Below are 12,656 nucleotides of genomic sequence, written 5' to 3'. Positions count from 1 at the left end.
TGAGTATGTGCAAGATGTGTATGAACATATATGAAATATATAAAATATGTAAAAATAGATCAAATATGACCACATATTCTTTTCTTTGTGGGACGGTGGGGGGGGTAATAATACACTAAAACTGGCTAATTAAAATGTTTTCATTTTGTTCATCCATTCATTGTAATGGATAAAAAAATATATTGATGAAATAAAAAAATAATTCAAATTTAATCCCTTCAAATAATCAAGCCTTTATGTTTATAAAAAGCTCCCTGGGGTGAACACAACTTCATCCTTTACATCCTCAACCTACTGTCAAAAAGGAATTAAACTACTCACCCACTTGTACATAATTGATGTTCTCACTTATCTCCTCATAAGTCTTTGTGGAACTTTAAGGCATGAGTGCCTGGTGGTCCAGCAGAGTTGACGGGCCATCAATCTTGTGCGGTGTTGGAGACCGAAGGAGTCGACCCCGATGATGATGAATAGCCAGAACCACTCCTTTGGACAATCACCGTGGATTCTATTCAAGAGACACAGCAGGTGGCCGATGTGTTATGAAATACATTTTGGAAATTGTTGGTTTATAGCTCCCGAGGTTGTATCACGTAACACAATAACAGATTGATATCTCCTCCCAAACTGATGATTTAAAGTTCTGCGAATCGTCAACAAAGTAACCATCTTAGGGTGTATGTACGCTGTTTAAGACACACAAATCCTTTCACAGTAATCAAACGTTTAACATTTTTAAATTTAATAACAGTTCAGAAAATAGCAATTCTGAGATGACTTTTAAGTGAAGGAAAATTATCTTTGATTAAAAAGGACATTGAATCAAACCGGATCAAAGTGTTCTACTTTAAAATATATCGAGGTACGTGTAGAATTGTCGTTATTTTTTTCTAAATAGATGGAAAGAAAATGTATGGTACTGACAAATTCATTCATATATAAAATAACGAAAAGAAAAAAACTCATTGCATCACAGTCTCTTGATCTGAGTCATCGTATATCGAACTGCAATTCCATTGAATCGAATCAAACCGAATCATTCCACTTTATAATTGAGCCGTCCTTGAATCACATGTATGTATCGAATCAATGCGTCAAATCAACTTAGCGGGATGGAAAAAAGTTATCTGATAAAATCAACTTATTATGATGACTTTGGTGTCATGAGATCAAGATATGGATTATTTAGAGACAGCAAAGGAGGGGCATCAGCATCTGTCAGCTTGACAGTGTTCTCACATCGGTCTTGCATATTGCCTGCCGCCTTATCAAATCAAACCAGCCACCAATAATTCATCGGTGCTACTGCAGCATAAGCGTTCTTGTCACTTTCACGCAACTCTGCTCCAAGCTCGCTTCTCAGCAATGTTTCCAGCCAGACCAAAACAATTCAGCAAAAAGCTATTTGCGTCTGCGGTGTTTAATTTTCGCTTGTTTTTGCATTCTCCTTTTGTAGTGGGCTCTGATTGCCTGACAGAATTCCCGCCACTCGCTGAGGGAATAACGGCTGACCACTCTTCTGAAAATATGTCGCTCTGTTAAGACTCTGAACATGCAGGCATGTTGTTGACAGTACGAGTGGTTTTATTTCGGAATGACAATCGAATCACAATTTCACTTCACTTTCACTTTACTGTGCCTATTTTGATGGATGAAGAAAATAATATATGGACATAATATGGATTTTTTTTTTCAATATGTTCACAGTGTGCTACTCATACATAGCAACACAACGTAATTGGTCAATTGTATATTATTTCCACAAATTCCCTGGCAAAGTCAACAGTAGCTTTTCCTGTTTAGGCCTATGCCCCAAAATGCTTTGGGTTAGGGAAATATTATGGCCTGGTTGTCTTGGTTGCAGTAACAACAAGAACTACAAACAAACAGCTCCTCTTGCATTTAATAGCCTTGTGTTTTGCAGCAGACGATGTCTCCTATTTTGGCGCAGCCCACGCCTCACTTCAGCTCGACATTTCTTTTTCCCTAGAGATGCACCTGAAATATGCACTGTCCACTGAACAAGCGGCCATATTGAGACATAATGTACCTTTTTATGCATGCTGAGAAAGCAGCAAATCAAGCAAATTGCCTAAACAAAATTTTAACTCAACAAAATATTAATTACGGTTAGCGTACAGCAGAATGCGGTGGACACGAAAAACTTTTTTACTTTTATTCCCTACATTTGAAAATATTTCTAAACTTTACTTTAGCAAAGCAGTTTTTTTCAGTCTCCACGGATGAAAGGTAAAATCAACAGTGTGAGATCTTGATCGTTTGAGATCTTGCAGTCTTACCAGGCGGAAAAATAAACAGGGACAGCAGCGACATGGGAGCCCGTGAACCCAAGAGCACTAACAACTGTGGCAAAAAACTCAAGAAAGCATCATTAGTCTTATTTAAGGGAATTGTTTGATGTTACAAGAAGAATTTGTGGTGAATGAATTTGTCATGTGCCAGCCAAAAAAAAAAAAAAACCTGGTTCTGCATTTCAAGATTCATCATACAATAAAAAAACAACAACACATTGAAGCAAGATGTATTTTGTTATCATTAGCTAATTTTGGTTACCCAGTTCATGTTCGAAACACATTTTGATGGGAGAAAAGTCAAGGCAATACTTACTAGCTCTCAAACAGATACGTTTTTTTTTATTGCTATTAAAAGTCAAAGTTTTATTCACTCTGATACTAAAGTTTCTTTCCAAGTCCGAACTGAGCCATTGAATCAAAAGTTTTACTTTTATCAGTCTTTTCTCACTTAGGCATCTATTCTACTTCAGCACAGCGTGACTACTTCTGCCCCCTCTGGCATGACGATAGAGACAATATTTTTTCAGTGTCATGTGACCATATCAATAATAAACATGCCTCCAACAAAAACACACAAATTGCATCAACTCAAATATGTCGTTGTTTGTTCTTTAACCCAATCATTGGACGTTTTGGAGGATCATTGTGCAGGTAAGAGGGGAGACCTTTCAAGAAGTGCATCTCAGAAGGCCACTTGAGCTGGAGCGGAGGTGTGGATCATAAAGAATAACACAGCGAGGATGAAGTGAGCTTATAGGGATGATGTTTGCAAGGGTTTGGACACAACGTTTAGGCCGCCCGACAGCATTAGAAGCCTTGGCTCGGGTTTTGTTCTCCTCCAGTGAGAGAAGCCCAGCTGTAATCCTCCCAAGGAAAAACTGAGGGGACATCAGAGTTGATCATGCTTGGACTATTTATGTGGCTTTATCATGTCCACCAAAGTAAGCCAAAGGAAAAATATGACATGTCAAAGCCATGAATTGCCAATGTATGTCATATCCCCCCAAAAAGCTTATTACGACCAGCACCAACCACTTAGATTTTGGATTGCTGTTAAGTGAAGAACAGCACGACAGATGACAACAATAAATACATATTACAGCATCCAACCTGTGACGGGTGACTTCATCGCATTATGTAATGCAGTCGGGCCTGTGCCAGACAACAACGCCGCAGAGACATTCAGGTGCATGTTGCTCAGCACGCACCCCGGACTGCGCCAAATTGTGTGTGCGTCAATTAATGAAAACATTTCCCAATAAGAACACGTCACAGTTTTTCTGCTGCAGTGAGTTGCGTGGAAGTTGCTTGGTGTGTAGATGTGAATCATCGGCTGGAGTATTTCTTTTTCATCTTTATTTTTTGGTGCAGTGGGCTAATGATTACAGAAGGTCACTCTGGGGGAGATGGAGCTCATAACGAAGGTCAGCGGCGACAGATAATTGCTTCGTTGGGATAATCAACCAGTGCCCGTGGTGAAACAAAAGGTATGCACAAACTCCGCTATCAAAAAATAGCGCCACCCAGAGCACACCCGAGAGACAGGAGTCAGGGTGTCTGCTCCAATTCTCCGAACCAGCATCACATTGTTGGGAGAAACCATTAAGCCAGCGCTGGACTTTGGCTGACTCTCTAGTAGCACAGGCGTCGCGGCATACCACCGCAAGCCTCCCTGCTCTCTTCTTTTTACTCCTCCCACGCTCACTCCCACCCCCTGCCGTGTTGTCTGCCAGGAAAGGAGACGTATGAGCCTCTGCTGAGAACTGCTTCCAAGGTAGCCATCCACTCCTCTGCCAGCAAAAATAAGACATTCTGCACTTTCTTTCACTCGCTCTCACTTTCTCTTCATCCTGCCTTTCATCATCACAATGGTCAAAAAAGCTGCCAGGAGCTGCAGCCAACAATCGTTCAATCCGCTTTGCCCCCATTTCCCCTTTTAGCTTTTGGACTTGGTCCAGGAGAATTTATATAGAAAGGGGCCCAGCAGCTTTTGTGTTCTCAGAAATATACCACGAAGGCTTGTTGCCTGCATGGTTGTTAGTTTGACCAACTAAGTCCAAGAATACACAAATGTCCGAAACATTTCAGACACAAAATCACGGTGGTAGGAACCATCGGCCCTCCTCTAATAGTAACCGCTCCGCAGTCATCTTTATCCTAACTAACCTGAATCCAATCATGACTCTCTTTCAAATTCTTAATCCCCCCCGGCAGCCACTTTTCAAAATCATGACAAGTGTTCCTAAATTTGGACGATATTTGTTATTCCTGGGACATGTGATCATTCCAAGGATCGGAGAGGAAGGGAAAAAACAGCATCGGAGTTTTGTTATGGCTCAGTTGGGAAAAAGAAAGAGAAATGTTCTGCAATCCGACCCCACAGCGCTTATCGTTAGGGTTGCGGGTGCTAGCTACATTCGGAATTGACGTCTAGCACATCTGCCTCGCAAAGCGGAAATTCTGTCACTTGTCGATATGATGCAGTTCTAGCTTTTCTATTATCAGTGTATTCAAAAGAGAAATGATTACTCCATGCTACCTTGATGGATACATCCTTGCTGCATTCTCACTCTGGACATATTAAAATTTATGAGTCTGCTTGTGTCCTGCCGAAGAGAGCAGCTGAAACAACAGCACTTTCTACATAACCTGCAGGGGGGAGGTGAAACTCTGGAAACAATGAAATCCTAGCGCTCATATCCCATAGCACTCATTTGGCATGTCCCCATGAGGCCGTCACACGTTCTTTTAATGCATAAACAATTGCACGAAAAGGCTCTTGCTTGGAGTCCGTCACTGATTTATGACTAATCATCAAAACTAAGTAGTGATGCTGGTGTAGAATGTGAGGTCTGATTAAGAAAATGAAGAACTTGGTTGATTTCAAAGGAGAAATATATTCAAGGCTAGAGTCCAGACGTATCCACTTCCATAATATTACGAGATTTGTTTTAATTTCAAAGAAAGAAAATCAGATATCGAAGGGCTGACAATATTGAGATTTTTTTTAAGGTTAGAAAATGTTTCTTATTGGATAAGAACTGGTAAAAACCATACGGTCTTTCTTCCACTGTTTTTCCAGATTCCAGATACATTCAAATCTTAATTTTCTTATCTTACTACATTTTATAATTTTGCTTTTTACTCTGCACAAAATCAGCTGGACAGAAAAACGACTCAGCAGTCATCCCCGGCTTCCATCGCATGTCTCCAACACACTCACTGTCCTCATCAACAGCCTCGCTTCCTGTCACGTTGCCAAGAACAACTCCAAAACCAAAATAAAATGATAATATACAGTAAATTAGAAGCAATCATCTTGCCTGTGAGCAGTCAAACTCAATCGAATGATAGTGCTTTATATGTCATAACACATCATTATGACTTTCACTCAAGTCTCCCAAGCACTGATTTATGTTGCTAACCAATGTGTGATTGTGTATGTGAAAAGGGAAGTGAGCTTTCATCAGGTCTGTCTGACATTCCAACAAAGTCACACATTTGCAAGTAATTATTGAATAAAATGTTGGAACATCGAAGCCAGGAAAACATGTCTGCCTTATAGACACATCAAAATGACTCGCTGTATTGGTGGCACTTTTGGATAAAGCCGTAATGTTTCTGCACTCAGGCTGAATTTTTGACAGTGGTGGATGGGAATGGAAATGTTTATGGAAAGAGGGACTAAATGTATATAAAATCTTTTGACCTCATAGCTGAGTTTTGAAAAAAAGTAAATGCATGGTGATGACAGAATTGCAGAAACAGAGTCAATTTAAATCCATTTGCCATTTTCTACTCGTTGGATGACAAATGTCAGGCAAATTTCATGAAGGTTTCCTGGAACTAGAAAGGATTTCTTTTTTTTGTTCCTAATATATTACTGTTGAGATAAGGATGAAAGAGGTTTTATTTGGTTAAAAACTAATAATTACGATAATCCCTCACTTGAATAAAAAAACTAGAAAGGATTTCTTTTTTTTTGTTCCTAATATATTACTGTTAAGGATGAAAGAGGTTTTATTTGGTTAAAAACAAATAATTACGATAATCCCTCACTTGAATAAAAAAAAAAAAATGCTGATGTAAGACCTTTAATAAAACATTTCATAATGCTGGGGATGGAACTGGAGAGCATTAAAATTTGTTAAATAAAAATACAATTGTCGGAAATTGTGCAAAAATGTAATATGCTGTGGTTTCGGAAATATCATATTTCAGTTTGTAGTTAATTTCAGTAAATATTTTTTTAAATAATTTATTCCAAACTCCAAATTAATGCTATGTTTACAGTAGCCTTGGGTTTTTACACACTTGATAAATTAAATAACAATACAATACAGGTATGACAATTAATGCAATTATTGAGTCTGTTTTATTGGGTTGTCAATTGCAACAGTGAAATACTGAATGTTTTTAAAGTTTTCAAGGCCCACATTGCCTTTGAGGAATTTTATACTTGATTTGTCAAATTCCTAACTGGGCTCAAAGAATTATTTTATTAATGCCGTACTGATGCTGAAGTGGTTGCAGCATGTCACATTCCACAGGTAAGTGCTAAGAGAAAATGAAATTTTCCATGTTCCTAATCCGACTCATTCCCTCACCTGGCATTCTATGGAGATGGGTGGCACAAGAAGCCCGAAGGTCGTGTGGGGGTGGGATTTAAATAGAGGAACTACACAGGAAGGCAGAGCATGCATGAAAGAAAAAGTAATCCCCCCCAAATGAGCGTAACTGGGGGACAAAAATGTGTGTGCTAACCCGGGCCAGCGGCCAAGTCAAACAGCCAAAGGGGGGCAAAGTGAGAGTTCAAAAACAGTCGATGGATGGTGGAGGGGGCTCATTTGCATACAGATAAAGACAAAACTAAGACGCCAGGTCGGGCGCTGCGGTTCCAGTGTCTGCTTGAACGGCAATGTGGAGCCACCTGTTTAATGGTGCTTAACAGAAACACAAACATTGGTGGGATGATTACTTAGGAAATCTAATTGGTTACAGTTCCATGCTGCCCTGTTGAAAAAGTAATAGTGTAAGTATTTCAATAATGTGACTAGCTACATTTGATTACATTTTGACATTTTTTTCTTATTCATTTTGGTCAAATGCTCTTAATTATTACCCATTTTCACAAAAATATGTGAATTAAATTGCCATCAAATTTTCTGACTGTTATTTAATTACGTCTTTTCTCCCAATAATATATTAGTGAAGTAAGTTTTACAATTACATTATGCAATCTTCCTTAATTCTTCCCCAGATCCATGTTGCACACATTTAATATAGTGCAGAAAGCATTCAGCATCTCTCCTACACACTTTCCCTTTTTTCTTACACACACACACACGTGCACACACGTACGCAAAGTACTGCCAAGTCACACATCTTGTGCAGCAGGGAGGTCGGCAAAGCCAGAGGGATGGTACGTGACAGAGAGCAGGCTGAGCATGGATGTTTGTACGAGTCCGTTCGGAAAGGTTCAAACGAGGCTGTGTGACTGATTGCATAAACGTCTTCGTATTATACGTATATGATGATGAGTGGCAGCGTGTTTTCGCAATGATACGCACGGCATGGCTTGAACAGCTACGTTAAATCAATAACATCATCACCCTTGCACCTCGGAAACGTAACTCGAATCCGTCTTATGCTCGAGTCTCTGCGTCGGCTTCCTGTCAACTTTACTATACTCCATTTGTGAATTGTGTTATGCAAATAAAATAAATCTGCCTTGCCTTGCAAGGGCCCATTTGTTTTTGCACAAGGCGCAGAGAGGACACTGATAGATGACAGACACATCTGATATGCATATGTTAAAATGGGATTTAAAAAACAAAAAACAAGTTTGTGGCTTTTGGGGGACTTGGTAGCTGCCTATGAAAGAAAAAAAAGAACACCACAAATATGTGCACATTCTTAGTCCTCCTTGATTTGTTTGGGTGCGCATGTGTATGTGTATACAAAGTGGCTCTACCACAAAGTAAAGACGAGAGGGCACGAGGGCTTCATGACGAATCACTTTCTTCAAGTTATTTTCTCACTATATCGCAGAGGAAATGATTCATTAGGCTAGTGGCCCAGTTGGGAAGGCTCCGACCTGGAATAAGAAGCAGCCACCTCACCCCAGGCTCCGAGAAGGATGATGGGAAGCAGTCGCCAAGGCCGTGATGAGAGGGAATATTTGAAAACGGGAGGAGTGGATGCAAAGAGAGGGCAAGCTGGAAGAGAGGAAATTTGGCCTGCAGATGGAGGGATGGGGAAGGGACGAGGTTGGACCATCTGCGCTTTTGAATACAAGTGCTCCCAGACAAGCTTTGCTTTCCTGGAACACCACAGGATCTCTCAGCACTGAAAAGAATAATATCATGGGCTATTTTGTCGAAGGTCATCTTGCAAATAAGTTCGTCTGATGTCGGTCCAGTTTTGGTATTGCAATAGCGGGGATGCTTTGCCAGAACATTGCTCAATATTCTGGTCTGATTAACTCATTAGAGGGCACTGAAGGGACGAGTGTATGTACTCCACTGCACATTGCTTTTTCTCTATTATTGTGACTTTTTTTTCTGAATCGCTTCCTAGGATTGTATTCATTTTGATGTTTTTTTTTTAATATTGTTGAATGTGTGTGTTGATGATGAATTAGTGAGGAAAAATTACCGTAATTTTCGGACTATAAGTCGCGGTTTTTTTTCATAGTTTGGGTGGGGGGGCGACTTATACTCAGGAGCGATTTATATACATATATATGGGGTTTTTTCACTTTTTTGGGCATTTTATGGCTGGTGCGACTTATACTCCGGTGCGACTTATAGTCCGAAAATTACGGTAGCTTCTATTAACCTGCCATGAAAATATTGTTTTATTATTAGCGCAAAGTTTTGACTGCTCATCTAAACATAAACGGTTATGGGACGTAAGCTGTTTTGAAAAAAAAAATCAAGATGTTCTCATGTCATGATCTTCACGTGACAGCAACATTATTGTCCATTGCTAAAGTAGGAGGAAAGTTTTATCTGCAAATGTTTCACCATCGTGAGCGCTGACAGGAGATAAGGAGGATCTGAATTATTGCTATCGGGAATGTGTGCTTTTTTACAGGAACAGGAAAATTAATGACACTTTTGCTGGAAGACTTTTATGTGGGAGGAAGAGGGTATGAAAACAAAGAGGAGAGCAAAGATAAGATGAGGGTTCTGGATTATATACTGTGTTAAACTTCCTTTCTCAGGCCCACACTTTGTTTAATAAAGTCAGTGAGAGGGAGAGGGTGAGATAAAAATGCTAAACAAATAGCCCACTCTCCATCCAACCGTCCATCCATCATTCTTCTCCACCGCTTAGCAATGTTAAGAATCTCAGAGAACTGGAGACAATCAAAGTTGACTTTTAGCGAAAGGGCAATTTACACTTAGACAACGCAACCATTCACACAGTCATTGAGTAGAAACAGACCCCAAAGTGCCTGCAAGCAATACCACTACGTCTTCAGCATATTTCACGTACGTGTGCGTCAATGTGGGTGTTCATGTCTGCTCAGTGACCTTGTACCTCGGTGACAGCCTGCAATAAAGGCAGCAAATTATGAATTAGATAAGTGTCACAACCGTTAATCTGGAGAAAGAGCAACCACACCATATTAAAGATCGCGTGTGTCTCTCTTCTCAAGTTTATCACTTGGTAAAATGAAAACAGCATGTTTGTGCGTGTGCGTATAAAGCTATAGACATTCAAACTACTAAGAAATGAAAGTGGATGAAAGAGTTGCTGTGACCTTGCTTGTTTTATTTACAATTTATGTTGGGAAATAATGTGTGGGAGGCTAGCTAGGCTTAGGGCAGTATGAGTTGCGAGTGTGTTTAGTACCGTATTATCAGGACTATAAGGCGCACCTAAAAACCTAAAATTTTCTCAAAAGCCAACAGTGCGCCTTATAGTCCGGTGCGCCTTATATATGAGCCAAATTCCTAAATTTAAATTGGCCCGAAGCATTGTGTCATGAAATCAATCATAAGTGGCCCGCTGAAGACTATGAATCATGAATCAAAAAGACTATGGATCATTATTTTGTGATTATAAAATAATTTGTTGCATCTGAAGTTGAAATAAAAAAGATAAAATGGAGAATGATTTGGATTAAAAATCTGACATGATGCATTAATGGTGCGCCTTATAGTCCGGTGCACCTTATATAAGGACAAAGTTTTAAAATGGGCCATTCATTGAAGGTGCGCCTTATAGTCCGGTGCGCCTTATAGTCCGGAAAATACGGTATATTCTAAGTGCGTTAATGTCTAAATGTTTTTGTATATGGTATATAAATTTGCTTAAATGTGTCACCGTGATTTACAGTCACTGAAGGATGTGGGACACCCAACGTAAGAAGGAAAGCTCATAAGACTTTAAATGAATGACATCACGGACAAATAATGGACATTTGTTGTCTGATTATTTTCTTTCCAGTTATGTTTTCAAGGCCAGGGTAATTGAAATGGTCCTATTTCGCAATAGTTGACAACTGCACTGCAATATTAAATACTACTCTGCTTTTGGATAATCTGGATAAAACAGTACATTTAGCAGACAGTCGGGCTCATCCTTTGAAGCATGCACTGATTTATTCATGGAAAACCATCTCAGGCCTTCAGTTGGGACAATGTAATGTCTGCTGACGCACAAAATTTAACAGTCCAAATAAATCTAAACAACGTCAAGTCAGGTGGAGAGTTCAGCGGTAGATAACAAGTAGCCATCGTGACTGAAAAGAGAAATACATGACATCAAGTGCTCCTGGAATAATGGCAACGCACGCTGGCGTACAAGTGTTTCGAAATGTTTCAGTGTAAACCACCCGGTGCAAAGAGGGAAAGCCGCCTGCTACGCATTAAACAAAGTCAAGCTGTCCCGTCCCTGTTGCCAAGCTCATTGTCAGGCTTGTTTCTCTAAGAGGAGCCGTTTCTCTTGAAGTGAAGCTGCTGCGATATACTGAGCAGATTACGTATTCCCAACTTGTTCGTAAACAAAAAACACATGCTGCCGCATTATAATAAAATCATGGCGATGACCATGGGCCTGATGGGAATCATGATGTGACTCAGGCTAAGCCGCATGCATCCGTGCTGTCAGTCCTGCAAGAGATTTTGGAGGGGTTTTACTGTGAAAACAGAACCAGGTTGGTTCAAAGTGGTGATTTGATCATTTTTAACAAAGAAAAATTTGTAAAATTAAATATAGTATAGCCACGCATGCTTCAATTGTATCAATTCGCTTTATGTACCACTTATAATTTTTGCATGTATTTACTTGCATTGGTTTTGATGGGTTATTTTGATGTCGTTGATTTTATTGAAAATATGAAATTGCACATTACGTTACATTATTTATGCATAAAAAAATGTATATAATGAAAATAATGTGCTCCTACCAATGAGATTTTGCTACCAATTTAAAGGTTTTCCCTTTCCCTATAAAACAATTTTAGTATAAATAATGATAATTAGTCCTAAAAATGTTTATTGTGTAGGAAATGCACAATTCAGATATGATGTAAAAAAAATAAGTCAACATAAGACTGCAGAACATACTGTACCTACAACTAATATTGTAATTGTACATTTTATTTCTTGTTGGTAAGATTCCAGTTGATTCTATTTGTGAGGTCTGAATTGAGACTATGGGATAAAAGCGTGCAAGAGAATATTGTTCCAATTTCCTGACATCATCGCTTGTAATCACTCGGATAAAACATCCCAGAACAAACGACTGGCACCAAATGTTGATATTATCCAGACAAATGTTTACCTGTTGACAGCATTATGTACATGCAGCTATCATGTGCTGCATTGTGTAACCATCTATTATAAAAAGTGGCAGAAAACGTAGTGCTAAGGATAGAAAAAAAATAAACGGAGCCAAGTGGCGGAAAGGAGAACTAAAGGCTGCTGGATATCATCAACTCACAGACACTTTACGTAAATTGTGGAGTGTAATCTGTAAAACAGCAAAAGAAAGGATCTTGATGATCTATCTCTTCGCAGCGGAGCTCCTGCAAAGCTCTTTGCGGGGAAAGGCCCAAATAAAGGAGTCTCAAGAAGAAACACATGTCCACCTAATATAGCGATTAATCACAATTAAGGAGATGTAAACCTATACGGTGCATAACCCTAACACCCCATTTATCAGAGGGCCGACGGGTGTCTTGCATCTCTCACAGTTTAAATTTGTCTGCTGAATTTTGGTAATATCACTCCGGAATACACCTACGGTTAATCTCACTTAAACGCACACTGAGCAAGCCATCCCAGTTGGCCTACTGATTAAAGCGATGGGTTTAGGAGGTTGGCT

The 12,656-nt window shown here is 39.5% G+C and overlaps 1 protein-coding gene across 1 annotated transcript in view; it reads right to left on the bottom strand.

The window, feature by feature from the left end:
* Positions 1-359: 359 nt before the first annotated feature.
* The window catches only part of dnajc17 (DnaJ (Hsp40) homolog, subfamily C, member 17), a 43,091-nt gene continuing 30,794 nt past the window's right edge, over positions 360-12,656 (bottom strand). The window contains exon 14 of the transcript XR_005096222.1: positions 360-508. The gene's annotated coding sequence lies outside the window, so the exon portion shown is untranslated. The remainder of the gene's footprint in view (positions 509-12,656) is intronic.

The sequence above is a fragment of the Syngnathus acus genome, chromosome 22, assembly GCF_901709675.1.
Source record: "Syngnathus acus chromosome 22, fSynAcu1.2, whole genome shotgun sequence".
NCBI lineage: Eukaryota > Metazoa > Chordata > Actinopteri > Syngnathiformes > Syngnathidae > Syngnathus > Syngnathus acus.
Note: the sequence above shows the minus strand (reverse complement) of the source record. Positions and strands in the feature narration are given on the sequence as shown.